This window comes from Pelodiscus sinensis, chromosome 6, assembly GCF_049634645.1.
Source record: "Pelodiscus sinensis isolate JC-2024 chromosome 6, ASM4963464v1, whole genome shotgun sequence".
Classification (NCBI taxonomy): Eukaryota; Metazoa; Chordata; order Testudines; family Trionychidae; genus Pelodiscus; species Pelodiscus sinensis.
In genome coordinates, this window is record NC_134716.1 from 21569421 (window position 1) to 21596984 (window position 27564).

General features: G+C 42.2%; 1 protein-coding gene and 1 long non-coding RNA gene across 13 annotated transcripts in view; one reads left to right on the forward strand and one right to left on the reverse strand.

Annotated features, from left to right (window-relative positions):
• On the reverse strand, positions 1-27208 carry LOC142829815 (uncharacterized). The gene is made up of 3 exons (XR_012904623.1): positions 27053-27208; positions 25469-25529; positions 1-2390 (listed from the first exon to the last, which is right to left on the reverse strand). It is a non-coding gene; the product is annotated as an uncharacterized LOC142829815 (long non-coding RNA).
• BNC2 (basonuclin zinc finger protein 2) overlaps positions 1-27564 on the forward strand; it is a 520080-nt gene that overhangs the window by 274452 nt on the left and 218064 nt on the right. The window lies entirely within an intron of this gene.

Below are 27564 nucleotides of genomic sequence, written 5' to 3' on the forward strand. Positions count from 1 at the left end.
TAATAGTTACACCCAAGTGTAAAGATTCTAGAGGTTTTCCCAAACCAGGTTAAAAGCTGAAAACAGCCATTTCTATAAGAATGGCTTAGTAATTAGCATGCTATCAAGAAATCTAATCTAGTTCTTAAAATAACATGTTTTCTACTGTGAAGGTAGGCAGTACAGCATTCAAGGATATTTTATTCCTGCATATCAGATGTAAAATGTCTCAGTTACACAGACTGGAAGGTAAATCTCTGAAAACTCTTTAATTAGTCTTTACTGAATTTGTAACAATGGAATATTTTACCTGGAATGTGTAAACATTTCAGTGACTGGCACCAGTCTGTAGGGGCCTTATTTTACCTTCATTTATGCACTGTGCATCTTAAATTTTCACATAATTTAAACAAGACTGCCCCCATTAATACCCTATGTACCCCATTAAAAGTCGCTGGAAAGTAAAATCCCTTGATGATCTAAATCCACACACAGTTTTTTGCTTTGGATTTTAAAGAGATTCTTCAACTTATAATGCACATTTTCTGTTTCTCTCAGCATATACAGTACTAGAACATAAAAAGGCTAACCTGGAGGGGGATGACTTACAGGTCTAAACAACAGGGACCAAATCCTGAAGCCAGGATATTACCTGAGCAAGAACTGGAAAGAGTTCAGGATTCATCCTGGGCTTTAGAATGCCTATATTCTGTGGAATTGCAGTTTCAAATCACAGCAGGATCTATTCTCTCAACCCTTCAGTAGATAGATGAACTGACTACTGTGCAGTTTACTGTGTCAGAAAATCTTTCAAAGAAGACCTTAAAAATAAGTCCTGGCCTGTTTCTGTGGACATTGAGGTCCTGATTCTGCTCTCACTTCTGTGCTGTGCCCATTTATAACTACTCCTTATTTTTTGCTCCTGATTTACACTTGAGTCAGAGTATAAAGCCCAGAAGATCACAGAAGATTAGGATTGGGAGAGGCCTAAGGAGGTCATCTAGTACCTGCTCCAAACTGGACTAACCCCAACTAAATCATTCCAGCTATAGTTTTATAAAGCCTGGCCTTAAAAACCATAAAGAATGGAGATTCCACCATCTCCCAAGGCCACATATTCCAGTGCTTCACCACTCTCCTAATTACATAATTTTTTTCTAATATCCAACCTAGACCTCCCCCACTGCAACTTAAAACCACTGCTTCTTGTTCTGTCATCTACCACCACTGAGAATAACCAACATCAGTCCTCTTTAGAACCCTCCTTCCAATAGTTAAAGGCTGTCCACCCTCATCCTTCTCTTCTGCAGACTAAATAAGATGAAATCCCTCAGCCATTATGCACTCCCACACCCTAATCATTTCCGTGGTCCTCCAATGGACTCTCTTCTTGCTGTAGTGGAGGGCCCCAAACTGGATGCAATACTCTTGATGTGGCCTCACTATTGCTGAATAGCGGGGAATAATCACATTCCTGTCTGGTGGAAATGCTCCTACTAATGCACCCCAATACACTGTTCTTCTTCTTGGCCACAAGGATACATTGTTGACTCATATCCAGCATCTCATATCCAGCTGTAATCCCCAGCTCCTTTTCTGCAAAACAGCTGCTTAGCCAGTTGGTCCCCAGCATGTAACAGTGCTTGGGATTTTTCCATCCCAAATGCAGGACTCTGCACTTTTCCTTGTTGAACCTCATTGGATTTCTTTTAGCCCAATCCTTCAATTTGTCATTTTGTCACTCTGGACCCTAACCCTATCCTCCAGCTTAGTGTCAGCTACCTCTACCTCCAGTTTAGTGTCATCCACAAACCTGCAGAGGGGTACAATCATCCAGATCAGTAATGAAGTCATTAAACAAAACCGGCTCTACAGCTGACATCCGGGGCGCTTCACTTGATACTGGTTGCCAACTAAACATCGAGCCACTGGTCATCGTTTCACCATCCAATCTAGCCAGCTTTTTAGCCACCTTCTAGTCCATTAATTGAAGCCATACTTCTTTAACTTGGTGTCAAGAATACGGTGGGAGACAGTATCAAAACCTTTGCTAAAGTCAAGGTAGATCCCGTCCTCTGCTTTCTCCACATCTCCAGAGCCAGATATCTGATCATAGAATGCAGTTTTCTTGACTGTTCCTGATCATCTTCCTCTCCTCAAACTGTTTCAAAATAGATAACTTGCAGACCTGTTCCATGATTTTTCCAGGGTCTGAGTTGAAGCTGACCTGTCTATAGAACCCCAAATTCTCTTATTTTTTTTTAAAGTTGGGCACTGCATTTGCATTTTTGCAGTCCAGCGATAGACGTCAGAGCGATTGTCCTCAACCAAACTTTATTCTAATTCCTCTGTTGTTCAGTGATATATTAGGTGGGTTTGTACTGTCTGACAAGATGTGGCGGTGAAAAGCTCTGAAATACATTGGGATTAAAAGGCATTATGTTAATGAAACATACCATTTTTAATTCTTCAGAGTCTGTAGATATAGTGTATATATCTCACTTATATTCCTCTAGCATTTATTTGGCTTACTGTGTAGAAACAAACATCATCATTCTAAGGGGTGAACCTAGGTTTTATAGTTCAGGGAAATGACCCAGACTCATCTGAGTCATCCCTAAGGGAGCTCAGGGCTTGCAGCAAACCTTGTGCCCCAGGTACAGGGCCTAGGGCATCCTCTGCTGCATGCTCTGGCCCCATCCTGCCTCTTCTCCACCCTGCTCCACCTCTCTTTGCCTTGATCCACACTCACTCCACCCCTCCCTGACCCTTTGCCAAAACCACCTCCCCCATCACTGTGAGCTGGGAGTAACTGGGGGGGCCTGGTGCAGGGTAATAGCAGGGATTGCCTTCCCCTGCATTCACCATGGTGGCAGGAGCTGGTGCGGCCCAGCAGCCTGCTCCACTCCTCCTTACCTCCCTCTCCCAGCCCGTTGTGGTCCACTTCTCTGCGACGGCAGGAAGTGGAGCTCCCTAGGGCTGGGGCACCCTGCTTCCTGCTGCCATGGGGAAGCCAAGCGCGGCAGCTCTGGAGCCAGTCACCTGAAGGTAATGCTGATAGATTCTAAACTCAAAGGAAATTCAGCAGCCTGAATCTTCTGACATTTCCTCCTGACACAATTATATGGTACTGCAATGCTGTATTAGAAATGCCCATATTTGGACAACTCCTTTCTAGAGAGTCACCATTTCCTGTCAGGAAATGTAATATAAGAATGTTCACAGAAAGTGAATACAAAAGGGGCACCAACAGGTGCAGAGTAAATTCACTATTTTGGATGAGCAAATATTCAGAGAAATATTTGTAGATATTTGTCCAATTCTGCTTAAGAGAATGTGGCAGAACATTGCTTGTGTGTGTGTGTCCGTCCGTCCGTCCGTTCATCCACTGAAGTAAATCGGAGTTCAGTGTGCTAAGGATTATTGAATTGAGCACCTTGGAAATAAATGCTAATCTCTTGTATGGGGATTCAGCAAATGAGAGGGTTGTTCTTGCCTCTTCTTTAGGCTTACAGCAATACTCGGACAGTTCACAAATAACACCATTAATACAATGTGGTTGATGGATTCGTATTAACCTTTACTACACGTTGTTAGCAAAACTCTTATTCATGACGCTGTGATAACCTGTAGCAATGCAGTGGCTTTTAAGTGACTATTCACCTTGTGACAGCTGATCCTAATCTTTAGATTAAGAGGAAGATGAGTCGTTATAATCTTGTTATATTGTGTAAAAATGCTTTTAACCCTTGTTAAGTATACTAAATTTTGATAGGATTTGAATAAAAAACATGGTGGACTCCTTCAGGTCCAAATAGGGACCTTGACTGTTAAATGTAAAGCTGTTTCTTCTCATATGAATATGTATGTAGTAAGTGCATATGTGCACATTGTCTTGGTTTCAGGAGTGGAGGGATAGATGTGATGTCCCAGAAAAGGGATGTTACTATTGGAAGAAGGAAACAGGCCCCAAAGATCTCTTGCCTTTTCCAGCCATGTGTGCTAGGGCAGAAAGATAAATGCTCCTGAGGGGGGAGACAGACCATTCCCTTCTCCTATAGGTGACTTTTTTCATTTTGATCTGTGGAAATGTTCTTCTTTCTGTGCTGACAACTGACTGACTGGTCCACCCTCCTCCTTCTCCTCTTCATCACAGTTCTTCTGCACCGGCCTCAGTCTCCCTGCCTTTCAGTGTTCTCTCTATTCCTCCTTCCTATTTTCCCAGAGCTTCTTTCTCTCCTGTCTCAATGCTCCTCCCCCATCCTCTTTCGTCCTTTTTGTTCCCTTTTTTCCTGTTACTGTGCTTATGTCCGCTCCTCTTTCCTTCTCCCCTCAGCCCCAGTATTTTTAGTATAATATGATAATGTAAAATAAGGTTGCCAACTTTCTTAGTGTACAAAACTGAACATCCCTTGCTCTGCCCCTTCCCCAAGGCTCTGCCCTGACCCCCCACCCTTCTCCGAGGCCCTGCCCTCTGCTCACTCTATCCCTCATCCCTCCATCACTCGCTGATCCCCACCCTCACTCAGTTTCACTGGGCTGGGGTAGAGGGTTCAGGTATGGGGGGCAATGGCTCCAGCTGGGGGTGTGGGCTTATAGAGTGGGACCACGGGTTGTGGATGCAGTAAGGGGCTCATGTCCAGGGTAGGAACTAAGGGTGTGTGACAGGTGCAGGCTCTGGGAGGAAGTTTGGGTATGGGAGGATGATTGGGAGGGAGGAGGGATGCGTGGTTGCAATGGTGCTTAATGTGGTTCCTAGGAATCAGCCATCAGTTCCCTGTGACCCCTAGACCACAAGGAGGTGCTGCCTGCTGCCCTTGCACCTATATGATTCCCAGTCGGTGGGAACTGCAGAGTTGGCTCTCAGGGTGGGGCAACATGAGGAGCCTGGCATATGAAGTAACCGGGGTCCCTTTTCAATAAGGTGTTCCAGTCAAAAATAGTACAACTAACATGATATTTGCTGAAGTGGCCCTGCCCACTTGGCTTATATGTTGTAAATATTACCCCCAGCCCTTAGTAGGCATTTCGTATTTTGCAACTGTAAGCTTGGAGCATGGGCTGCCTCTTCCTATGTGTTTCTACCGTGTTTGCCTCAATGGGCTCTAAAAAAAGGAATAATCAATCATTCCTATTCTTCTTCAATTTATGGGCCTAAGGTTCTTGTTCCTACTGCCATCCTGCGCTTTGACAAAGATTATCACAGGGTCCAGAATCCGTTGTTCAGTTCTCCCTCGCTCAGGTGAAACATTCAGACATATGTCAAGTTTAATATTGTATGGATATTTTAAATATTTTCTCACAACCTTTAATTGTTAATAATGTCAGAGATTATTAAATATGAAATGTTTTAAAAAATCTAATTTATTTTGACCAATTGAGCTGTTTTATTACTCCAGGCATTTCAGTGCCTAGTCAAAGATAATAGATCAGTCACTTTCATTTTCAGCTTCCCATTTAGCACAATACCAGAGTGCTTGGGTTTGAAACCCTACATCATAATGTTGACAACCCAGTGAAAACTTGGTTTTAATGGGACCAAATCCTGAGTCTTTTATTCTGTTTTTTTCCTTAGGGGAAAAAATCTACTTAAATTATGACAAAACTAAATCCTGGCTATTCTTGTGCTCAGAGTCCCTACATTTAATAAAAAGGAAAGACATGTGTTTGACCTTGTTGAACTGTTGCCTAAATTTTCAAGACTGACTAGTTGATTTTTGGAGCCCCGTTTCACACCTTAGAGGGGCCTGTTTCAGATAATGCTGTGTATTCACTCTCTAAAAATCAGCATCTTTTAAAGGACATCCATTTGGGCACTCAGAATCACCAGTCTTCTTCCAAAGTCAGCTCTTTTATCTTTTAGCTCTTTCTATTTGTGTGCCTCCTATAGGTAAGTAAATCTACTTTTCTTTCTTTATGTAATCCTTCACTGTAGTTAAAAATTGCTGTGGTAGAAACAATCATAGAAGCAGACCAGGGAAGCCAAACAGCTACGCTAATGTCTGATATTCCCAAAAGTAATCAATGTTCTTCTACTAACAACCTGTAAAAACAGTGCTATAAATGTAGGGTCAATGTTTATCTTGTCTTATGAAACATTATGATAAGTCTTAACTTTGAGCAGATTTAAACTGGATGATAAACGTTGCTTAGTAACAGCTACTTTTAGTATTTGCGTATGGTGAGAAAATAAATACACAGATACGGACAAGTTTTGGAGATTTTCCCGTTTGTTTCTAAGCAAAGGAAGGAATATTAATCTGATTAAAAAGTAAAGAATTCCAAAACATATGTGTATTAACACAGCAAAGGCATCATTAACATGTACTAATATTCTGACTATAAATGCTCCTATTTCTCATTATTTCTATGGTGAGCAAAAATAATTCGTGTGAGAGTGGAGTGTGCATTCCTATTGCCTTGCTGGGTGGCATATGTGCACCATATTAAATGGGTCTAGGCTTTGTCCTGAGTTCTATGTATTGCATGGCAAGGAGCATGTAAAGGGGAGTCTCTTCATATATTGTAGAAGATCCAAAATTGGGTCAGGAAATGTCACTTGTCTGCTTGCAAGAATTCCTGTGAACCAGTGAAAACACAATAACTTATGTGAAATAATGGTAGGGTACTGTTTTAGAAACTGCCTTGACAACATTTACAGGAAGAAAAATCCAGGTACCAGTTTCAAATACCCAACATGTCTTTCTGTGTGTTTGTATAAAATTAGTGCCCCTTAGTAATTTCTAGTCCTTATGTAATTTAATATGGTATGACTTACCATCATGGGTGCCTCCTGCTGGATACTCTGGGTACATCCACAAAGCGGCGCTATTTCTGAATAACTGACTTTATTTAGAAAATAAAGAGCATGTCTATACAGGAAGCCATTGTTTTGAAATAATTTTGAGATGACGAACTACTTTCTCCAACTTCTGTAATCCTAATTTGATGAGGAGTAAGGGAAGGCAAAGGAAAAGTGTTCTTCCTTTGACTCTCTGCTGTGTAGATAGCGCCAAAAAGCCAAATTAAGCTGTTTCGATTTCAGCTACACAATTGACGTAGCTGAAGTTGCATATCTTAATTTGACTTTTGCCCTGGAGCGTAGATGTGCCATTCAGGAATTAGCTTTTCAACGATGGAGCTGGTCTCTCATAAGGATGTTAAGTATCGGGTAAGCGTTTGCTTATCGGCTAGTCGACGAGACCTTTACTTCCCTAGTCTCTTGCCCACTGTTACCTGTTTTTTCTGAACCATTATATATTGGGATCCACATCCCTCCCCGACAATGGCATCCTTCCCTCTGGGTACAGCCCTGCCACAGTGGTCCCACACTCTGGGGTCCTCCCACTCAGGGAATCCTCAATCCCTTATGCCCACCTTGTCTCAGTGACCCACTGGTAGTCTTCCTCTAGCCCAGGGGTAGGCAACAGCCTCTCAACGGGCAGGATCCAGCCCGCCTAATACTCTGATCCAGCCACATGGCTCTTCTAGGTCCCGTCCCCTAGCGCGAGAGCTGGAGCCACAGGAGCCCTTCCAACTGCTTCTATTTAAAGCATCTGTACCTTCCCCACACCTGCCAGGCAACACATGTGTCCCCAGCTCCCAGGCAACATGCTAGCAGCAAGGCTGGGAGCAGCGAGCCCTTTAAATAGCAGGAATTGAAAGAGCTCGCAGCTCCTGTCTCTGGCTAATGTGACGCCTGAGAGGCGCAAGCCTTTTCATCTCCTGCTATTTAAATAAAGGCCCCACCCCTTCTGGGCCCCTACTCTCAAATTATTGCCCACTCCTGATTAGCCCCTTACTTCAGGGGCAAACTGCAGTCTGAAATGACCACTGTCATTGGAAAGGAGGTGTGGACCTGCTGCCTTTGCATATCCTGGCTGTCCCCCTTAGTATCCTCAGGCCTTGCTTCAGGTCCTGCAGCCTGGGAGCTTGCCTGGTCAGAGCTTCTGCAGCTCTTCCTGCCTTTCTGCAGCCCTACTCTAAGTCCAGAAGCCTCTAGCTTCCCTGGTAGTCAGGTCTCTCCTGCTTTTCAGCTAGAGCAAGACTGAGTCTGTCTTCACCCCTCCAGGAGCCTTTATTTATACTGCTCTTGGCTGATCCCTAATTGGCTCATACTGGCCAAGGCTGCTGGTGCCACAGCTCCACCTCTCCAACCCTCTCCCAGATGGGGTTTTAACCTCTTAAAGGGCCAGTGTGAGGGCAGATGCCCCGTCACATGTACCTATAGGAACTGATCTTTTTGTTATTGATTAGTGTCATTTAATGAGGTACTATGTACTTAAAAAATATCACGTAACTATACCAGGGGAAATCAGTGGGTAAAACGGAGACATTCCCAGTGGCAAACAAGGGAGACACTTCTCCCAAAATTTCTGATGCCCATTGGCCAGCTGTGATGTTGATTGGCCAGCATTCCATAGCTCCCAGGATTTACCCCATTGTGGATGCCATATGGAGCCTCTTTCGGCTCCTTTCCAGCAACTCACCCTACCCACCTTAACTTGGAATGGGAACTCATCCTGACAGATGCTGTGGGTCTAGCCAATTGCCTGTTTAGGGAGCCAGGAAGGAATTTTTTCTCCCATGTGCCAAATTGGCAAAGGATCAGGGAGTTTTTTGCCTTCCTCTCAGCACCTGCAAGTCACAGCGGGTTAAGTAAGAATGTGCTTAGTGCCTAATTGAGGAACTGGGCTAGGATTTGTTTATTTATCACAACTTGCAGCCTGTTTCCAGTGTGGTTAGGAGAATAAAATGAACTTTTTCTAGAGTTAAAAGAACTGGGATATTCATGGTGGGTCTTCATTTCATGCAATAGGTCAGATCTTGTGGGCCAAGCTCCCCATCCTTCTGTATTCTCTGTCCCCACTGTGGGAGAAAGAGAGTGCTTGGGCTCTCCTGGTGGGTAAATATAGGAGAGCCTTCTTCACATAATGAGTTATATAAGAACTAGCCTTAGCACCATTTACAGGTTATAAGGTAAGGAGCCTTGTAACCCCCGTATTGGCATAGGAGAATATGGATAATGAATGGGTAGTGACCCTGTCTTGTATTAAAATTTAATAAAAGTTGTGGTTTGGCACTTAATTCCACATTTGAGTCTTTTGTCATTTGGCCACATCAATCACACTTGTTCCGGAAAGTTGTTATTTTAAATATTGTTATTTTATGTTAACGTCCATTGTTAAAAGTTACACCCTAGATAACTAGAAATGAGAAAAAAAATGTTTTTCTGTTTTTTCTCTTGAGTAATTGTGCATTTGATGCCACTTTGTGTATAGTTGGTTTCACTTGTTGTTTGGAAGGGCTTTTTACACAGTAACCAAAAAAGGAGGGTAACCCTTCTGAAAATAACTGTAATGTTAATCCCACAAAAATTGGTTTGGGGCAGAGGTGAGGTTTGACGAGGAGGTATGAAATTTGAAACTACTTGTGACAATTTGGATCACAAAGGTCCCTTTGTGACTGATACCTGGTATGCCAGTCATACCACTGAGGCCACTCACCTGTCCTTTAGAGCACCCTAGCACTCTGTCCTGCTGGGCCAGAAATTCTGGTCTCCCTCAGCAAAGGCACAGAGTTGAGGTAACAGCCCCCCAGCAGAATAACACAGACAGTGATAATAGCTCAGCTCTGGGAGGGCTCAGTTATATGAACTGAAAAGCACCCAAGAACACAGCCTCAAAAGGGACCAAACCCAAATAAACCCATTTTATGTTACATAGAACTTGTACATAGAGTAAATTCATAAAGATATCCCTTCCCCCCGCTTTGTCTATGAAAAAGAGATATGCACATCTATCTCCCCTCCCCTTTCCCGGTTACAGTTATTTACACTGGGTTTGATAATACATAAAAGTGTTAGGTCTAAAAAGTAGCATTTAAGTGATTGCAAGTGAAAAAGCCAAGTTCCGAATTAAAATAAACCAAACATACCAGCTAAGCCTAAAAGGCTGTGTCTACACTACATGCCTCTGTCGGCAGAGGCATGTAGATTAGGGTTGTAGGCAAAGGTAAATGAAGCCGCGATTTAAATGATCGCGGCTTCATTTACATTTACATGGCTGCTGCTCTGAGCCGACAAACAGCTGATCAGCTGTTTGTCGGCTCGCCGCTAGTCTGGACGTTCCCCCTGTCGACATCAAAGCCCTTTGTCGGCAGCCCCGTTATTCCTCGTCGACAGGGGGAACGTCCAGACTAGCGGTGAGCCGACAAACAGCTGATCAGCTGTTTGTCGGCTCAGCGCGGCAGCCATGTAAATGTAAATGAAGCCGCGATCATTTAAATCGCGGCTTCATTTACCTTTGCTGAACAAACAAAGCTACATGCCTCTGCCGACAGAGGAATGTAGTGTAGACGTACCCAAAGAGAGAGAGATGGTTACAAATATATGTCTCACTCTAGTCCTTATTCCAGGTAAAATCCTTCAAGTCAGAACTGAACTTTTCTCTGGCCTGGGTCTAATAGTTTCTTTTATGTTCTGGTAGGGTAGGGAAGCAGTTTTCAAAAGCAAGCTGAAGACGATCATTGATTGCTTCCCATTTCTTAAATAGAATTTCTCCATAGTGAGAATCTTTTGTTTCATTCTTCCTATTCCAATGGAAAGATACCAAGATGGATTCCAGCACCAGTTGACATGGCCACATGTCTTTATAGGACCAACCACAGTTTGGGTTTACAGGACAAACAAAACTATTTACAGATTATTGTCTTGAGAACTTGGTCATTATTAAATCATTTAAACCCCACGAATGACTCTCAATAACAACTCTAGATAAACAGATTTACACTTCAGATTTATAACGTCACATACAAGAATGAGGCATGCACACAAATCGAATGTACACGTTAATGGGATCACAGGCTCCTGAATGATAGGTTACTTGATCTGATTTGCATAAAGCATATTCAAATTATGCATATTCATATTCAAAAATATATTTCCATAAAATATGGGGTTCAAGTGTCATACTGCTTTTAACTCATTTTTGGAAACTGGCTAGATTTCAGATTGCTTGTGTGTCTTTAAGATCCTTCCTACAGAAGCAAAAGTTGCCTGTGGTAACAGGTTAGGGATTAAAGGAATGCATGGATTTTCACTGAGCTGCCTCAATAAGTAAACTAATATTTTACCAAAGCAGTGTAATTAAGAACTTCAGAAAATAATAGTAGATCTATTCAGTAGAGCCAAGTGTTAACCAATATGTGGAAACTAGGAATTAATAACATTTTTCTTATTTGAAATAATTAGCATAGCCTCAGGTGTTTCGGCTAAAAACTATTCAGATATCAAAATTAGGATGGGGCTGAAATCCAGATTTGACAGATAAAACAGAATATTCAGATATTGTTTATCACCAGGTTCAGAGTAAATGATACCCAGGCTACTTACTGTGTTTAGTAAATGTTTATGTACATTCTATTCTGTATCTTAAACTTTGTTGTAGAAATCTGACCTTTCTCTATAGCTTGTTCTTTACAGAGAGCATTATTGTTTTGCTATTGTTTTCTCATCCTAAAAAGACATTTTTAAATAAAAAGCACGGAGAAGAGCAGAGGTCTGAATTCTCTATCTGAGAGGAGCATGGCATTGGCTTGCTGGTTTTTAACTATCTTGAGCCAGTGCTTGTGTTTCCAATGCTAGCCTGTACCGTTTTCCAAAATTAGTTTTGCTTTAATGTTGGTCTCAGCAAGGTTTTTATTTAAAAAAAAATTAAGAATCCAGATAGCTTTATGGGACTTTCATTTACACTTACACAAAGTGTAAAATTACTGAATTTATTTAATGTGTATTGTGAATTCAGAAATTAAACCCAGCACTACTTTCAATAAAGAAAGATGCTTATCTGAAAAGGAAGAATAAAATAATCAACAGTGTTGCTTTAGAGATGGCTATCATTTCTGGAACCTTGAAATAATGAATGAACTGTGTGTTTGACATGTGTGCAGAAGTCAACAAGCCAAGCAAGTGAGCTATTGTTCTGGTTTTTGACATTTGTAATTAGTAGCAGAACATTGAAGTTTAAAATTAGAAAAATATGAACGTAATCAAATCTTCTAGTAGTAGCAGAGTCTGACAATAATTGTTATAATTAGAGATTTGTCAGCATTTCCATTATAACTAGGTCTGTGAAAACATTTTCCATGAAAATGTCCGGATTTGAAAAATTTCAGAAAAAAAATAGTTAGCCCTAAAATAAGGAAGCAACCTTGTATGCTCAAGCAATATATTTATACTCCTCCTTAGTCATCTGTCTGGAGTTTCCATTTCTTGTAAGCTTCTTTTTTGTGTTAAGCTTGCCAAGTTTATTGTTATAATATAGTTTTTCTATTAGTTTTCCCATTTATTGAAAATGCTTCTAATCTTTGTCTTTGAAATAGTTGGGATTTTTATTCCATTTTAATTTCCACATCATCATTTTCATGCTAAGTGCTTTGAATATTTACACAAAGCTTCCTTTATGTTATTGGAGTGAAACACCCTTCATGTCCCTTCATATAAGAGGCCTGGATAGTCAAGGTGAAACTGAACACCTGGTGAGAAATTACATCCACCAATGGAGAAAAATATTTTCCAGTTTGCCATGGACTCATCTGTGCTACAGTTTCAGCCATATTAAAGATCTCTTTAACAATGTGGTTCAATTTTGTACTGTTGATGATACGTACCTGAATCATGCTAATGCTTTGGTTATGGGCCTGTGAACACTACAAAACAAATGAGCCTGAGGTGTTCTGTTAAAACACATCCTTTGCCCTGGTTACCTTCTAATTAAAATTTGCAGCTTGGGTGGAATGTGTTTCTGTTGATGTTCAGATGTTATGGAGGTAGTCCATTTAGGCCTTCTCTTCACAGCTAAAAAAGGATTATTTTTTTTTACAGAGTAACTAACGTATTACGCTATCCTGCAGAAAAAAACCACCACAGTGAAGATAAGGCAGTTTTTAAACTGTGAGGTACACTTGGTGAGGGCAGCCCCATTCCCCTGCGTGGAATTAACCTAACCTAGCTTACCTCATGGTAAAATTTAGAAACAAAAACAGTCTTCTTGTTCCAATTACGTGCTTAACTTTTCTTTATCAGCAGACCTAAAACATCAGTACAGTGACACTTAGGAACAGGACCTAGTATAGAGCCCTCTAAATCCTGCACCTGCAGAGTTGGGGAATAGTCAAACTGCTTTCTCCTTGAAACTATTCTTACTGATTTGGTGATGTATGTGAGAAGAACAACAGTACTTTGCTGACTAGGGAAGGATGTTGCATGTTTGGGCACATCTACACAGCAGTGCAAAAGCCGAAATAAGCGACGCAACTTGAGCTCCATCAGTTGCATTGCTTAAGTTGAAATAGCTTGTTTTGGCTCTTGGCTCTGTCTACACAGCAAGATGTCCAAGAAAGAACACTTTTCCTTTGACTTCCCTTTATCTTTGTAAAATAAGGGTTACAGGAGTTGGAGTAAGAAGTCCTCCAGCTCAACGTTATTTTGACATTATGTCGAAATAACTGCTTCTAGTGTTGATGCAGATTATGTTATTTCGGAATAACATCAGTTATTTTGAAAAAACACTGCTGCGTAAATGTACCCTTTGGGTTCATGTGTTTCTTTTTAAAAGTATAGCTTAGCTCTCTAAGCTTTGCAAAAAGGTGCAAACAAGTGAGTGAATCATTTGGTAAACATAACAAGATTATCTCAGTCTGGGAAGCTGGGTTACACTGGAGCTACCTTTGTGATTAATTTTAATGGTAAAAAGTGAAATTGCTATCCACTGATTGGTAAGTGGAATTACTCTTTTCAGTATTTTGACATATATTACACTTTCTGAAGCTACATGTCTCTTGTGCAGATATAAATATCCTATCTACCATTTTTTTCCATTACAGTTCTCTGATCTGGGTTAAAGTGTATATATTTAGACACTAGCTTAGAATTCCAAATTATTTGATTTAAGCACTTGTATAGCATTTTTAACATCAGTAATTCTGCAAACATTAAGACGCTGGCAATTAATCCTCACCACCACTCTGAGCAGTAGGTAAGTATATATCGCCATTTTTAGAGAGAATGAAAACTGAGGCAGAAAGCATTCCTGGCTTGCCAGAAGCCACAGAAGTTGAAATTAGAAGGTAGAAGTTTCTGGCTCTTTGCCCTGTTTTCAGGCCACTTGATCCTACCTCTTTCCAAAGGCTGAAAAATGCACTCGCCAGAAGAACATTAGGCAGTAGATCAGAGCTGATAGAGTCAAACTGACAATTATCTGGTGAGTTTCACTACTGAGTTCTGAGAAGCATTGAAATTCTCCAGATATTTGGAAGTTTACCTTAAATTTGAATGATGGAGTGAAGAGCTGTGTAAGCACAAAAGCTTGTTGGGGCTCATGGATCAATAAAAGACATTACTTTACCCACCTTGTTTCTCTAATATGGTGGGGACAACAGGGCTACAAGAACCCTGCATACAACAGTTCCATTGAAGTCGGTAGAGCTATGGCAATTGAGCATGTGCTGTAAAAGACCTACATCTCCTGCCAGGCTAGGTTAAGGAAGGGCTCAGATTTATCAGACCTGTAGGAATCTGAAAAGGAAGACGGTACAGAGACGGCTTTCTGGTAGGCTATATCTGGTAGAATTCCTGGTATGAATTGGCATGGGAGTTGGCATGCTAGTTCATTGAAAATGACCTATGGAACTTAATAGCAGTTAAACAGGCTCTTCAGAAATTTCTGTGAAAATGTATACATTTAGTAGAGAACAGATATTTTCTAGAGGATCTAAAATGTTTTGAACCATTCCTTAGAATTCTGTCAAAATCACATAATTAGAAATTCAGTAAGATTGCTTTAAAATTCTGTTAAAAGGCTGTCACGTTTTATTAAATTGTTCAGGTAGACTTCTCATCGGAGTACTTCCTTGGGACCTGCAGTAAGGGTACTATCTTTCTGTCATCTTTTAATCTCTGGTACTAGATATAGTCCCTTGGCTAGTAGGCATCTGGTAAATATTCAAGTTTTGCCCCTGTATTTTGCCTTTTTCAGTAAGGACTAATGGAAGGAGTAGAAACCCTATATGGTTGCAGTAGTTTCTTTGGTGTTATCTTTAGAAGCAGCCTTTTCCCCCCTGGTAACTGAGTGTTAACTCTTGGCCCTCATTGAAGCCAATGGCAAGACTCTCATTGACTTCAAAGGGGCCAGGATTTCATGCTGAATCTTTTAGGTCTGCTAGCAAAATTATCTTTATTGCCTTGGCCTATTAGAACATCTAATGAAGTTTTTATTAAATTTGTAAGCTTAAAATCTAGAGGAAAGCCATATAACGTTCATTCAGATTCCTAGTATATAATCTTTAGGCATTTGTGCTTAATTTGTACCTTATATCTATTCTAGTGAAATATGGATAAAGGATATATTTGCAGCATAAGGCTAGAGATAGTAGAACTCAAGTTAGCAATCCCTGCATTTGTTAACCCTGGTCTTGAGCATCTAAAATCTTTTGTAAGCCTGGGTTAGGAATTGTTGAACCCTGGATTCCAACCTGGGGCTTCAATATCTACACAGCTTTATGTAGGCCTGTGTCCAAAAATCAGTATTCCTGATGTCCTAGCACTCTTCCAAAATGTTGGAAGTTTAGCCCTTTTTTTATCGTGCAGTGTAGGAAAACTTGGACAGAAGGCAATGAAAGTTGGTGCACAGTACTGTGGTAGACTTTGGCAGATTCCAAGAGCACAAGTCCAATGGGGGAATAGATCTGCAATTCAAAACAGTAGGGCTTTCCTGCTAGGGTTGTGGTATTCAGAGTCTGAACCTGAGTATGCCCGAGCATTCCCGAGCAATTTGTGTGTAGATAGAAAGGGGGTTACACCTAAACCCAAGCTTGAATCCGGGGCTTGTATACCCGAAGATGCCATAAGTTATTAAAACAGGAAAAACCTCAAATGTTGCAATATTACTCAAAGGTTTTATAAAATATTAAATACTTAGAAGATGAATTTTTGTAGCATGTTGGTTAATTAATTTTACATGACAGAGATCAAAGCAAAGGGACTTAAAATTATAAAGAAAACAAACAAAAGATATTAATAACTTACACCAACAATGATGTTCAAGCTGTGAATTGCAGTTGTCACCCTATGTTTGGAATAACTTATAGATGAGGGTAATTTATTGTACTATTTTTCTAAGAGGCCAATTATCTTGTTATCAGTACAACATGGAATGAAATTAATCCCTTTTTAACTACAGTGAGAATATTCAAATTACTTGGGTTTCATGAGCTAAGTATATTAGCTGACAAATCACAGGAATAGTGCAGTCAGAGATAGGCAAGAGAAGGCCTGCCCCAGAGAGAGTAAGTCAGAGTGTTCATTATTAAACATAGGTTGCTGCTAAAATATGGTTTCCGTATGGAATTTGCTACATGCAATTTATGTAACCCACATTAGTAATTTTTTTTATCAAGTGGTACTAAATACAAGCTAAATCCAGCATAAGTGTTTACATAGATGTCATGTAAGTAAATTGTGGGATTACTGGGCTAGTGAAACTTTTCAAGAAAACATTTTCTGTTCCTGATGCCACTATACAGCAAAACAGCTTATGTTTGCAGCCATGGCAGATCAGGCTGAAGTGATTCTGGAGCTCACAGAGGTAAAAAAAAAAAAAAAAAAAAATCAAAATTTCAATAAATCACCAGGATGGCACTTGTCTGAGAGTTTTGAATGTATTATAGTCCAACTGTGTTGAGCTACTAACTAGAATACCAACATTAAAGAGTTCAGTAAAAAAACAGCCCGTTTTATAAGAGGATGAACAAACATCTTACCCTTAAAGATGAATCCTAAAGGTATTGGCTGGTAAATATTATTTTTGGTATCAAGAGAAACAATTAAAAATGAAATTGTAAAGCTCCTAAAAGGAGTGTCATGTGATAGGAACAAGCTAATGTGGTTTTTGATAACCAGTTAAAATTCACTGAAAAAGTGAACAAAATGATGGACTAAGGAGAACTGTTATATGTCCTTTATTTTGTAATATTCCACAAGGCTTTTGGGAAAGTCCTTCCCAAGGGGATATTAAAAGAACTTGGTAACCCTGAAGTTAGAGATAAAGTCCTGTCATAGGATAAAACCTGGTTAAGAAATAAGCATGGGATAAATGATCAATTCTTAGGTTGAGGTACCTGTGATAGGATTTGTAGTGTTTAGGATATTCATTAATAAACTCAAAGAGGGAATAAAAAGCCATGTGATAAAATTTGGTAACTAAGCATAAAAAGATTATGGAGGATAGAATTTCAGAAGGCCAGGCCAATACTATTTATACAATTTCTTAGGCAGCAAGGTTTCATGGATTGAACAAAAAACTCTGGATTTCTAAACCTGGGTCTGTTACTGCAAGGTGGGCAAGCAAGTTATTTAACTTTTGTGTCTGATTTTCTAACTGTAATGTGAGAGAGTGATGCTTACTAGAAATGATTGAGAAGTTTGCTTTAGAATTATTTTTAATAACAAATGCATTTTTTTTTAAATTTTGATTTTAGTGGGAAAGATTTTTTTTCTTATAGGAAAAATCAAGGATAAATATTACCTCTCAGCATAGTTCATCCTGAACTAGAGAATATCATTTTGAAATGATGGAAAATATTTCATTTTGTATCAGTTTAAAAAAATTGTGTTTATTTATGGCACATGGCTTAATGGAAGTTGTCATTCCAGCCCCCATTCTCTCTTATGGTCTCGGCTCCCTGTCCCTTAATACATTTCCTATGTTTGGGACATCATGGTAGTCCCTTGCATTTTAGGAGCAATAAAATATTTAATTTTCATTAAAAATGTCAACACAAAAGATACTGATATGTCCTATTGAAATTCTGTGGATTTCCGTTTCACAAAAATGTTGACGTTTGAGAAAGTTGACATTTTGAAAGTTTCAGAAAGAAACCAAATACTTAATTCGTTTTAGTTCAAAGAGTTTTGTTGGCCACTCTTAGGGCATGTCTACACTAGGAAATGATTTTGAAATAGCGCGTCCACACTATGGGGGAGCATTGAAATAGCTCAGAATTGTTTTGAAATAGTGCATCCACACTGATTGGAGCCTGTCTTGGATTTAGAGCCCCCGGAAGCACTCTGGGGAGGGACCAGGAGGGTGAACGCTTTGTGAAGCTGCTTGGTTAGGCAAGCTGAGACATGATTTCAGGGGCATGATTCTACGGCCGCATCTCTCATGCCATTGCTACACTGCCTCCCCCCTTGTGGGACACCAAATGGATGCAGTGCCCTTGTGGATGCCATAGCACTCAAAACATGGAGCCGGAGCTGCTGCAAAGAAGTCCCAGGCTCACGGGCCTCATGGTGCAGTTTCTCCAGCAGATGACTAACCTGAACCACTTCTGGAGGAGGGAAACTAGTTCGGACTAGTGGGACCGCATCGTCATGCAGTGATGGGATGACTAGCGGTGGCTCCAGAACTTCCTCATGCAAAACAACCTTCCTGGATCTCTGAGAGTAGCTTACTCTTACCCTCAGGTGACAGGACACCTGACTGTGACCTGCAATCCCCCTGCAGAAGTGAATTGCATCGCCCTGTGGAAACTCGCCATGTAGGACAGCTACCACTCTGTCGGGAACCAGTTCGGCACGGGGAAATCCACAGTTGGGGCCATGCTCCAGCAGGTAGCCTAAGCCATCAACCAAATCTTGCTACGGAGGGTCGTCACTCTGGGCAACGTCATCCCATCATGGATGGCTTTGCCACCATGGGGTTCGCCCATTGCCCGGGGGTGCGGGAGGGGTCTAGACAGCACTCTCATCCCCATCCTGGCCTCCGACCACCATTCCTTGGACTACATAAACAGAAAGAGGCATTTCTCCATGGTGCCACAGGCTCTCATGGATCACAAGGGATGGTTCACAGACATCAACATTGGCTGGTCAGGGAAGGCGCACAAGGCGCCCCCATCTGCCTGTTCCAGAACATGCATCTGTCACTTTTTTTCCCTGATCATATCATAAGAGTCAGGGACGTGGACATGCTCATGTGCATCCTGGGGAACACAGCCTACCCTTTGCTCCCCTGGCTTATGAAGCCTTATGAAGCCTTATGAAGCCTGAACCCCACCAAGGAAAATTTCAACACCAGGCTGAGCAGCTGCTGCGTGTTGATGGGAGTGTGCGTTTGGCCATCTGAAGGTGAGGTTCAGGAGTCTCCTCACCTGCCTTGATCTCAGCAAGCACAACAGCCCCTACGTGGTGGTGGCTTGCAGTGTGCTCCACAATTTATGTGGAAAAAAAGGGTGAGACTTTCCTGCCAGGGTAGGGGGCAGAGGCTGAATGGCTGGCCAAAGCTTATGAGCAGCTGGATGCCAGTGCCATACAGAGAGCACATCAAGGGGCTATGCTCATTTGAGAGGCCTTGAGGGAAAGTTTCTGTCACGGCCTGTTGTGAGACTCTCCCCCGGGCCTCTGGATTCCCCTATGTGCCTTTCTTCACCATCCTCTCCCTTCCCACCTTCCCCCCCTCCCCTGCAGAGCAAATAAAAAAGCTTTTTTTTTTAACAAACAAGTCTATTTGGGGATATACAACAAGGGAGGGACTGGAGAAAGAGCCTGGAATGTGGAAGGGGAAGGGGGGCTCAGGGAGAGGGCTGGGACTGGCGCTTGCCCCATTCAGCTCTGGAGGCTTTGGCTGCCCTGGAGGTCCCACTGGCCCATGTTCAGTGGCCCTGGTGGTAAATGTGCCACACTTGCAGCTGACCCAGCTGTGAGGAAAAGTTGCAAGGGCAATCATCCCAGGAGACACTGTGTATGAAGCCTAGCGTAAGGTCTCAGTTCAGATGATGGTGATGTGCTTTGATCAAGGCCATCTGTTGCCTAGACAATGGGCACTTTCCCTCAGGGGCACCAGCATCCCAAGGGAGCCTTGCTACCTCCACGTTCCAAAGACAAGCGGGCATGAGAAGGTGCTGGCCAGGCCAGGACCTTGTGGGAGGGAAGGCAGGATGGGGCGGCTTGGCGTCCTTCTGTGTCCCACACTCATTGGGCATCCCGCAGAGACAATAGGAGGGTGTAGCTGGAGGTGTGTGTGAGTAGCAGAGGCTGCACGCAGGGGATTGGTCTCCTCTGCATTGTCGTGCTTGACTGGGAGCAGCATGAGCCTGTGTGTTTCCATGTCCCTAGCCTCAGTGGTGGCGTGTTGTGGGAAGGTGTCCCACCATGGAGGCTGGAATAAGGCAGACCTCTCCAGGAACCTTGTGAGAAGGACCAAGGGCTTCCTGAGTGAGAGTGTCATGGAGCTGAGTGCTCCGGACTGGTGCTTCGTGTGCACCTGCATGCACAGGCTGTAGTGCGACCCCTAGAGTGAGTAGGCTGAGCAAGGAGCCCATTGCCTGCCCCCGCATGTACATAAGGAAAGTTATAGAACTCACTTGAAGTACCTTCCTCAGGTTCATCCAATGCCTGGGAGACATCCTGGGGGGAGAGGGGTGACTGGATCCAGGAGCAGCTCTTGGCTTGCGAGCATGGTTGCCTGACTGGCCTGCTCCTCCTTCTCCTCTTCACAACCTCCTTACAACCCTGTGCTTGTGGAGGCTGATGCTGGGCATGTCCTGGCTGGTAGTACTGGGTGCCATCCCATAGTGTCCACTCCGCTCCCTAGCCTTATTGTAGGCCTGCTGGAGCTCCTTGATTTTCATGCGTACCTGGTCAAGTGTCCGCATGTGTCCCTTCTCGGCCAGGCTGTTGGCCATCCAGCTGTAGACATCTGCATTGCACTTGCTGGTGCAGACATCCTGGAGGTTGGTCTCTTCCCCCAAACCTCGATGAGATCCAGGATCTCTGCACCAGTCCAAGCCAGCGTCCTCTTTTGCCCTTGGCCAGTGGCAGCCTAAGGTGCTGTAGGAGGGCTGGCAGCCCTGCTGGGCTCAGAGGGAGGATGGGAGTCAGCCGTGGCTCCTGTGCTTTTGCAGTGTGGCGCAGGACTGTCAAGTCTGTCCTCATGCCACAAGCCCTTTTCCTGCAGCCTGTACTTTTAAAAGCTCTGCAGGAGAAGGGGAGCAGTGGAGCCACAAGTGCTGCTGTGAGAAGCATTACTTTGAATTGGCAGAGTGGAGCATCCACACTAATGCTGTTTTGAAATAACAATTTGGAAATAAGCGTTATTCCTTGAGGAAAGCAGGAATACAGATTTCAAAATAACCAGCCTGTTTTTTTGAAATAATGGGCTTGCTAGGGTGGACGTTCCACTTATTATTTTGAAATTACTCCTCTAGTGTAGACCAGGGCTTAGTGACAGCCTTTGGTCTGCTTTAAAGTATAGCCAGCCTCTGATTCTGACAAGCTAAGCAAGACTGGGAAGAGGCCAGTGTTTATGAGAAACCTTCAAGGGAATCACAAGGTACTGTGAAAATTGGTTTTTCAATTGCTGCTAATGGAACCCCAACATCAATACCGAAGGCCCAGGATGTTACTATCGGATACAAATGTGTAGTTAGAATTGTTATATTTGGTGAATAATCATCTGATCTTCTGATTTAAAATTTTAACTGATAAAACCCCTGGGTAGAAAATAAGAAAAAGAAAATAAATTTGTGTGTATCCAATAAACACCATGAAAACACCAGAAAGCATTACTTGTATCTAAGGGCTTTTCTACAGTGAGGTTATGTGGACTGAAGGGATGTGATTTCCAAAGCAGACTAACATGCTGCACATTAATTGGTCCGAATAGACCTGTCTGATAGAGAGCCTTGATAAACCCTTCCTTTGGACTATATGAAATTCAAAAATCACTAAAAATACACCAGAAAAATAAAATGAATAAACCACCAAAACAAGAATCCCAAAATAAAATGCAAGTCTAATATCGTGACTGATTCTTTTTAAATAAATCTTAAAAAAAACCAAATGGGGTATCATTTGATATGGACAAAGCAATTAGCTGGTCCTGAACTTATTTCCATATAAGTAATTACACTCTGCCTCCTTATAGTTTCCGGTAATTTCAATTATATATGCTGCTGTTCTTCACTCCCCCTCTTAAGATGTTGTGTAGTGTTGTCATGTATTGTTAAAATATCTTCTGCACTTAACTCCAGAAGTGCCTATAATTCAGTGGGGTGTGTGCAAGTGTCTGGTCACAGGGATTAATGAGACTAAGTTTAATAAAATGTCACAGCTGTGTATTTTGGCTCAGCAAGATGTAGTATCTCCTGCTCCTTCTGGAGGACTCTGGATGGAGTCCTCAGGAGATTTCTGACCACAAAACACACAAATTGTAAACAGCAGACAAAGGATGCACAAATACCAACTTTGGTGAGGTGAGCTTCCTGGATATAGCATATAAGACTGTGTATACTTTCTGTGGTTTCCAGACCTGGGCTCTCTGAAATTCAGGGAAGAGAGCAGAGAATTTTTTTTCTGGGGTATTCCAGCTCAATCAGGGTCTGCGGGTGGGGAAGCACAAAAGTGTCCTGGCCCTGCCCCTTTCGCCTGAGGACCCGTTCTTTCTGGGGCATCCTGGGGCCACATCACATGTTTCTGAAGCGTCCCCCAATCAAAAATTATGGCCCACCCCTGTCTTAGGGACTGAGAGAGTTTCAAAAACAACCCTTGATCATTTTCTACTTCCTCAGCTTCCTGGAATGGAGATATCCCCATTTGGGGAAAAAAATCAGTTACATATAAAGAATTACCTTGGAAGTTGGGCTGGGATGATGTTCTCAACCATGATAGGATCCAAAGAGCTCCTGTTACATCTGCCACTGATAGCAGCAGTAAATATTATTGTCATTTTAAGATGCATGAAAAAAATTGTTGTTTCACTTATGACTCTCTTTCATCTGCAATATTCCATTATACTTCCCCGTACTTCTCATAGGAAATAATTTGATTATCTATTAGCAAATATTTAGCTAATTACAAAGGAAGCTGGCAAGTTTATGTGGCCGCTACTGTATCTGATCAGTTAGGTTGGCTGACCTATTCAGTCCAAACAGTTTATTCAGTTAATTTAGCCCATTTGTGTTTACAAATAGTCCATAAACAGATTGTGATTTTAAAAATGTGGCCTAGTTTTAATATTCAGTCAGTAATTCCATATTTGGAATTAACACTGTGAAATTTGCGACTTGGTTTTCTTATTCAAATGGCATTATTTTGTTCCCTTATTGGCAGGCCTAATTTATAAACCACATATTCCAAAAATGTGAAACAAATTTAATTTCCAGGTTATGCTAATCTCAGAAATTCAACTCTGCTATTTTGAATTCTGGGAAAAGATGAATGAAAAAAGTGTCAGTGATTGTGAACAGTGAAGAAGAAGAAGTGTCTAAGTCATTGGAAGTTCATGTACAGGTTTTTGCGCAATTCACCTAACTCTAATGATAAATATTGGTGTGTAATTACAGAACCATTTGTAACATAATTGTGGTAATGAACATTGATTGCAGTCGAGTGGAACCCATTTTTAAAACATCATAAATAGGTGGAGTTATTGGTATGATTATTCAAGTACTGCTGAATAAATCACCTGGGGTACATCAACTGAGCAACATTATTTCAAAACAACTAGCATTATTTTGAAATAACTTAGTCCGCATCGCACAGCAGGCAGTTATGTCAAAATAATGTCGAAATTCTGTCATGCTGGAGGACTTCTTACTCCGACTCCTGTAATCCTCATTTTACGAGGAATAAGAGCAGTGAGAGGGCTCTATTTCGAAATAAGTGCTGTGTAGACACTCCCAGTTTTGAAATAAGCTACACAATTGATGTAGCTCAATTTGCATAGCTTATTTCAAGTTAAGCCCTGCTGTGTAGATGCACCCTTGCAGAATGGAATTTGGAACCATCTGTGCCTTTCATGTTAGTCCTGTTAGTTATAGTTTAATCTCTTCCCAAGTCTTTCTCATGACCTAAAGTTGACTGATCTGTTTTATATCTTCATTTGCAACTTTAGTAAGGCAGAAATGGACAGTGTCACTTTGTATTATTTTTATTGTGTTATGAACTATGTTTTATTATATATTACAGTAAATTCTAAAAGGAAATGGCCATCTGTCCTATCTACTATATTCGAGAGAGAGAAAGAGAGAGAGAGAGAGAGAGAGAGAGAGTGTGTCTGTCTGTCTGTCTAGGAACTCCTAAATGGTAAGAGCTAGAACTACCAAATTTGGTAGGCAGCTTTCTCTTACCCTAACTTAAAACGAGGTCAGGGTTTGGTTGTGCCAGGACAATGGGATGTGCCTAGAGTTTGATTGTTTCTAATCAAATGGAAAAGGAGGGGTCTGCTAGCAGCAACAGTCATGCTGGCGAATGACCACAGCAGGGCAACTGCACTGGGAACAGTGTGGCTGGCTGGGAGGGTGGCTCTGGCTATTGCCAGCCACCGTTCCTGGTTTGCCACCCCAGCCAATCCTGGGGATCCACTGGCTGGGCAGCCCCGCCCCTACTGCCCAAGCCAGTCCCGGGGAGCCACTGCCTGGCTGGCACAGCCTTTGTTGCCCCAGGCAGTCCAAGGGCTCTACCATCTGGCCAGTGCAGCCCCGGCCAACATGACTCCACCCACTTTAGTTAGTCTCAGCTCTGTGGGCAGCTACCAAGCTCCTGCCTCCTTGGCCAGCCCCAACCTCAGGATCAGCGGACCAAGCAGCATGGTCCCCACCACCTTGGCCAGCCTAGGGGAGCCACAACTTGGGGCAGCATGGCCCCTTCCACTCCAGTCAGCTCTGGCTCTGCTGACATGGGCCAGCTGCGGGTGTTTTAGTGCAGTGCAGACACTTAGAGTAACCCCAGGCCACTGTGCAGGAAGGACAATGGTCAGTGGAGCCCCAGGGAGAAAAGCTTGATTTTCCTTGTTACGGCTCTCATAGACATAAATAAGGAGAGGCTCATACCTTTTGAAAAGGAGTGAGTTCAAGCTTTCTAGCAGGATATCTAGCACTCACTTCTAGACCAGAAAAGTAAAGTGATGGCTGATCTTAAAATTATAACATTAATTAGTAGGGTGAAGCTGCTTTAGGCCACTTCTAGTGGTTTCTAAATGTAGGTGGGCTTTTTCTCTGTCAGATGTGTGTTTAATTGGGCACAAACAGTAGCCTGACTTTATAGGTATGGGAGGGAGGGGAACATAATATAGTATCAGTAATTTTTTTTAAAAAGCCTTTGAAATCATTCCTGAAATTTCATATAAAATATGTAGCACAATACAGAATACAAGACTCTGGGACCACATCAGAGTTGTGTTGGCACTTTTGGGGGCATACTCTGAATGATTCAGTTGTAGCTTTACTATGTGTAAGTAATGTGCCCACCATAAGTAAAGACAGACACCTTGACATGACTATCCCAGTGTGCATGCGTTCCATGATGGGCTGAAGTGGTATCAAGATTTTGTCTTTAGTTGGTGTGTGCAATTAGTATGCTCATACACATATGCATTTATATATACATGTATGCCATATGTGTGGAGAATCATGTCATAAACTTATCACATACCTGTAACTATATTGTCTCCTCCCAATCAATCTCCTGAAATGTATGCTGTCATTCTAAATCTCTGAAAAAATTAAAGGAGCTACTATTTAAAAAAAAACAAAACTACAACCTGGCATCAGACCCCCCCTTCCCCATCCCACAAATATGGACTAGCCCTAAAATGTACACCTGCCTACAACCCAAAACAAGCATGTTTCAGTCATGGTTATTAACAGCTAAATCCAGGACTCTCTGGTCTAGCCTGACCTGATCCAGTAGGATCACAGATGTTGCTAGACCAGAGAGCCCCAGTGCTTGGGAGTGCAAGCCGGTTGAGAGTCCAGAGGTGAGAGAGCCCCGCCATTGAGACTGAGGAGCCCCATCTTGGGGAACCCCAGGTGGGCGTGGCACAGCAGGGCAGCCACAGAGCCTCGACCTGGTGTGGCAGCAGCGGGACAGCCATGGAGCCGCATCCATGGGAAGCTCTGGCCGGGCGGGACAGAAGTGGAGCAGCCGTGGATCCCCATCCCCAGGAAGTCCCAGCCAGGTGGGACAGAAGCGGGGCTGTGGTGGCTAGGGAACTCTGTCCCTGGAGAGCCCCAGCCAGCTGACAGAAGTGTGCCAGAGCCAAGCAGCAAGGCTGGCACAGAAACAGCTGGAGGGAGGAGCAGTATCTTGGGAAGCTGGTGGCAGGGGGACCTCCCAGTATCCAGCAAATTCCCTCATTCAGGACCGGTCAAGTCCCAAGGGTGCTGGACCAGGAAGGTCCAACCTGCATAAAAATGTCATAGCTCCCAGGACTAAAAACAGGAGCTTTATTATTTTGTAGAGGGGGAACTTCCCAATGGGACAAACAGTACTTAGTATATCCTAGATGGTCTAAAACCTAAATGTTGTGGCATTTTTACATACAGAAAAACTTTACATTTATTAGTTTAATTTTTCACTCCCTCTGACCCCTGCACAGTTAGGTTCATAGTAACTAAAGCACCTGGCGTGGCAGGCTGAGGAATTCAAGAAATTGTCACAATATAGTTTTAAATCTCTCAACCTTTCCTAAAATATTGTTTCTGTAACACGTGACATGCAGAAAGTAGCATTATGTGGAGCAGTACACATTTTTTATTAGCACTATTTCAGAAGCGCTAGCCACTTATGGATAGTGTGACCCCTCAAATTAGGCTGCTAAAATCTTTAAATGTCACCACAATATATATATGCTAAACATTAAACAAATACAGACATGTACACTCTTAGCCTGTGTGTTCACTTAACTGTGTGTCTTTTACATGTGTGTGTATGTATGCATATATTTTATGTACACTGTAGGTTGTGTTGCAAAGGTTGGTGCAAACATAAAAGGCATGTAGATGCATTCACTGTTGTGTTTTTACATTTCCTGATGTGATTTCTCCCTTGACAAAGATCTCCTGATCGTTTTCTTGAAACCCAGTTTCCTGAATCAGCAGATTATTTCAGCCCCCCTCCCCCCTGAAATTTCTGAAACTCTGAACCCTGTCAAAACAAGATGGCTGGCATGTTCTAGGGACAGAACAGAGACAGAGACAGAGACAAAGAAGCCCCTGAGAAGGCAGACGGACTTACATTGCTTGTGGTTTTTCAGTACAGCTGGTTTCAGATGTGTCGGCCTTGTTCTGCACTGGTTCTGCTGCCAAAGCAAGACTGTCACAGCTGGTAGTACTTACTACACTTGCGGGAAAGTATGTGATTCATTAGTTGGAACCGTATGTTTTTCACCAGTTCTGGTCATGTTTTTGTTAGGATGTGGTAAAAGCATAAGCAGGGGGTGAAGGGACAATGGAAATATGTGACTTGTTAAAGATTGGCCCCAACCAGTTATTAGCTAAATTGTACGCTATAAAATGTGCACCATAGCTCATAATATAAATGGTTTAATTCTTCATTCTTCAGTTGAGGTCGTTTAGTCATAAGTAGTAAAAATTATCAACATCAAGTCCCCCCCCTCCCTTTCTGTAAGTATTATGATCTTTTTAACCAAAAACTGTAATATAGGGAGAAGTCATGCAAGCAAGAGATATTCATTTGGTGAAAAATAGTCAAGACAGGCTAAGAATTTAGAGAATAGCTAGCTGTTG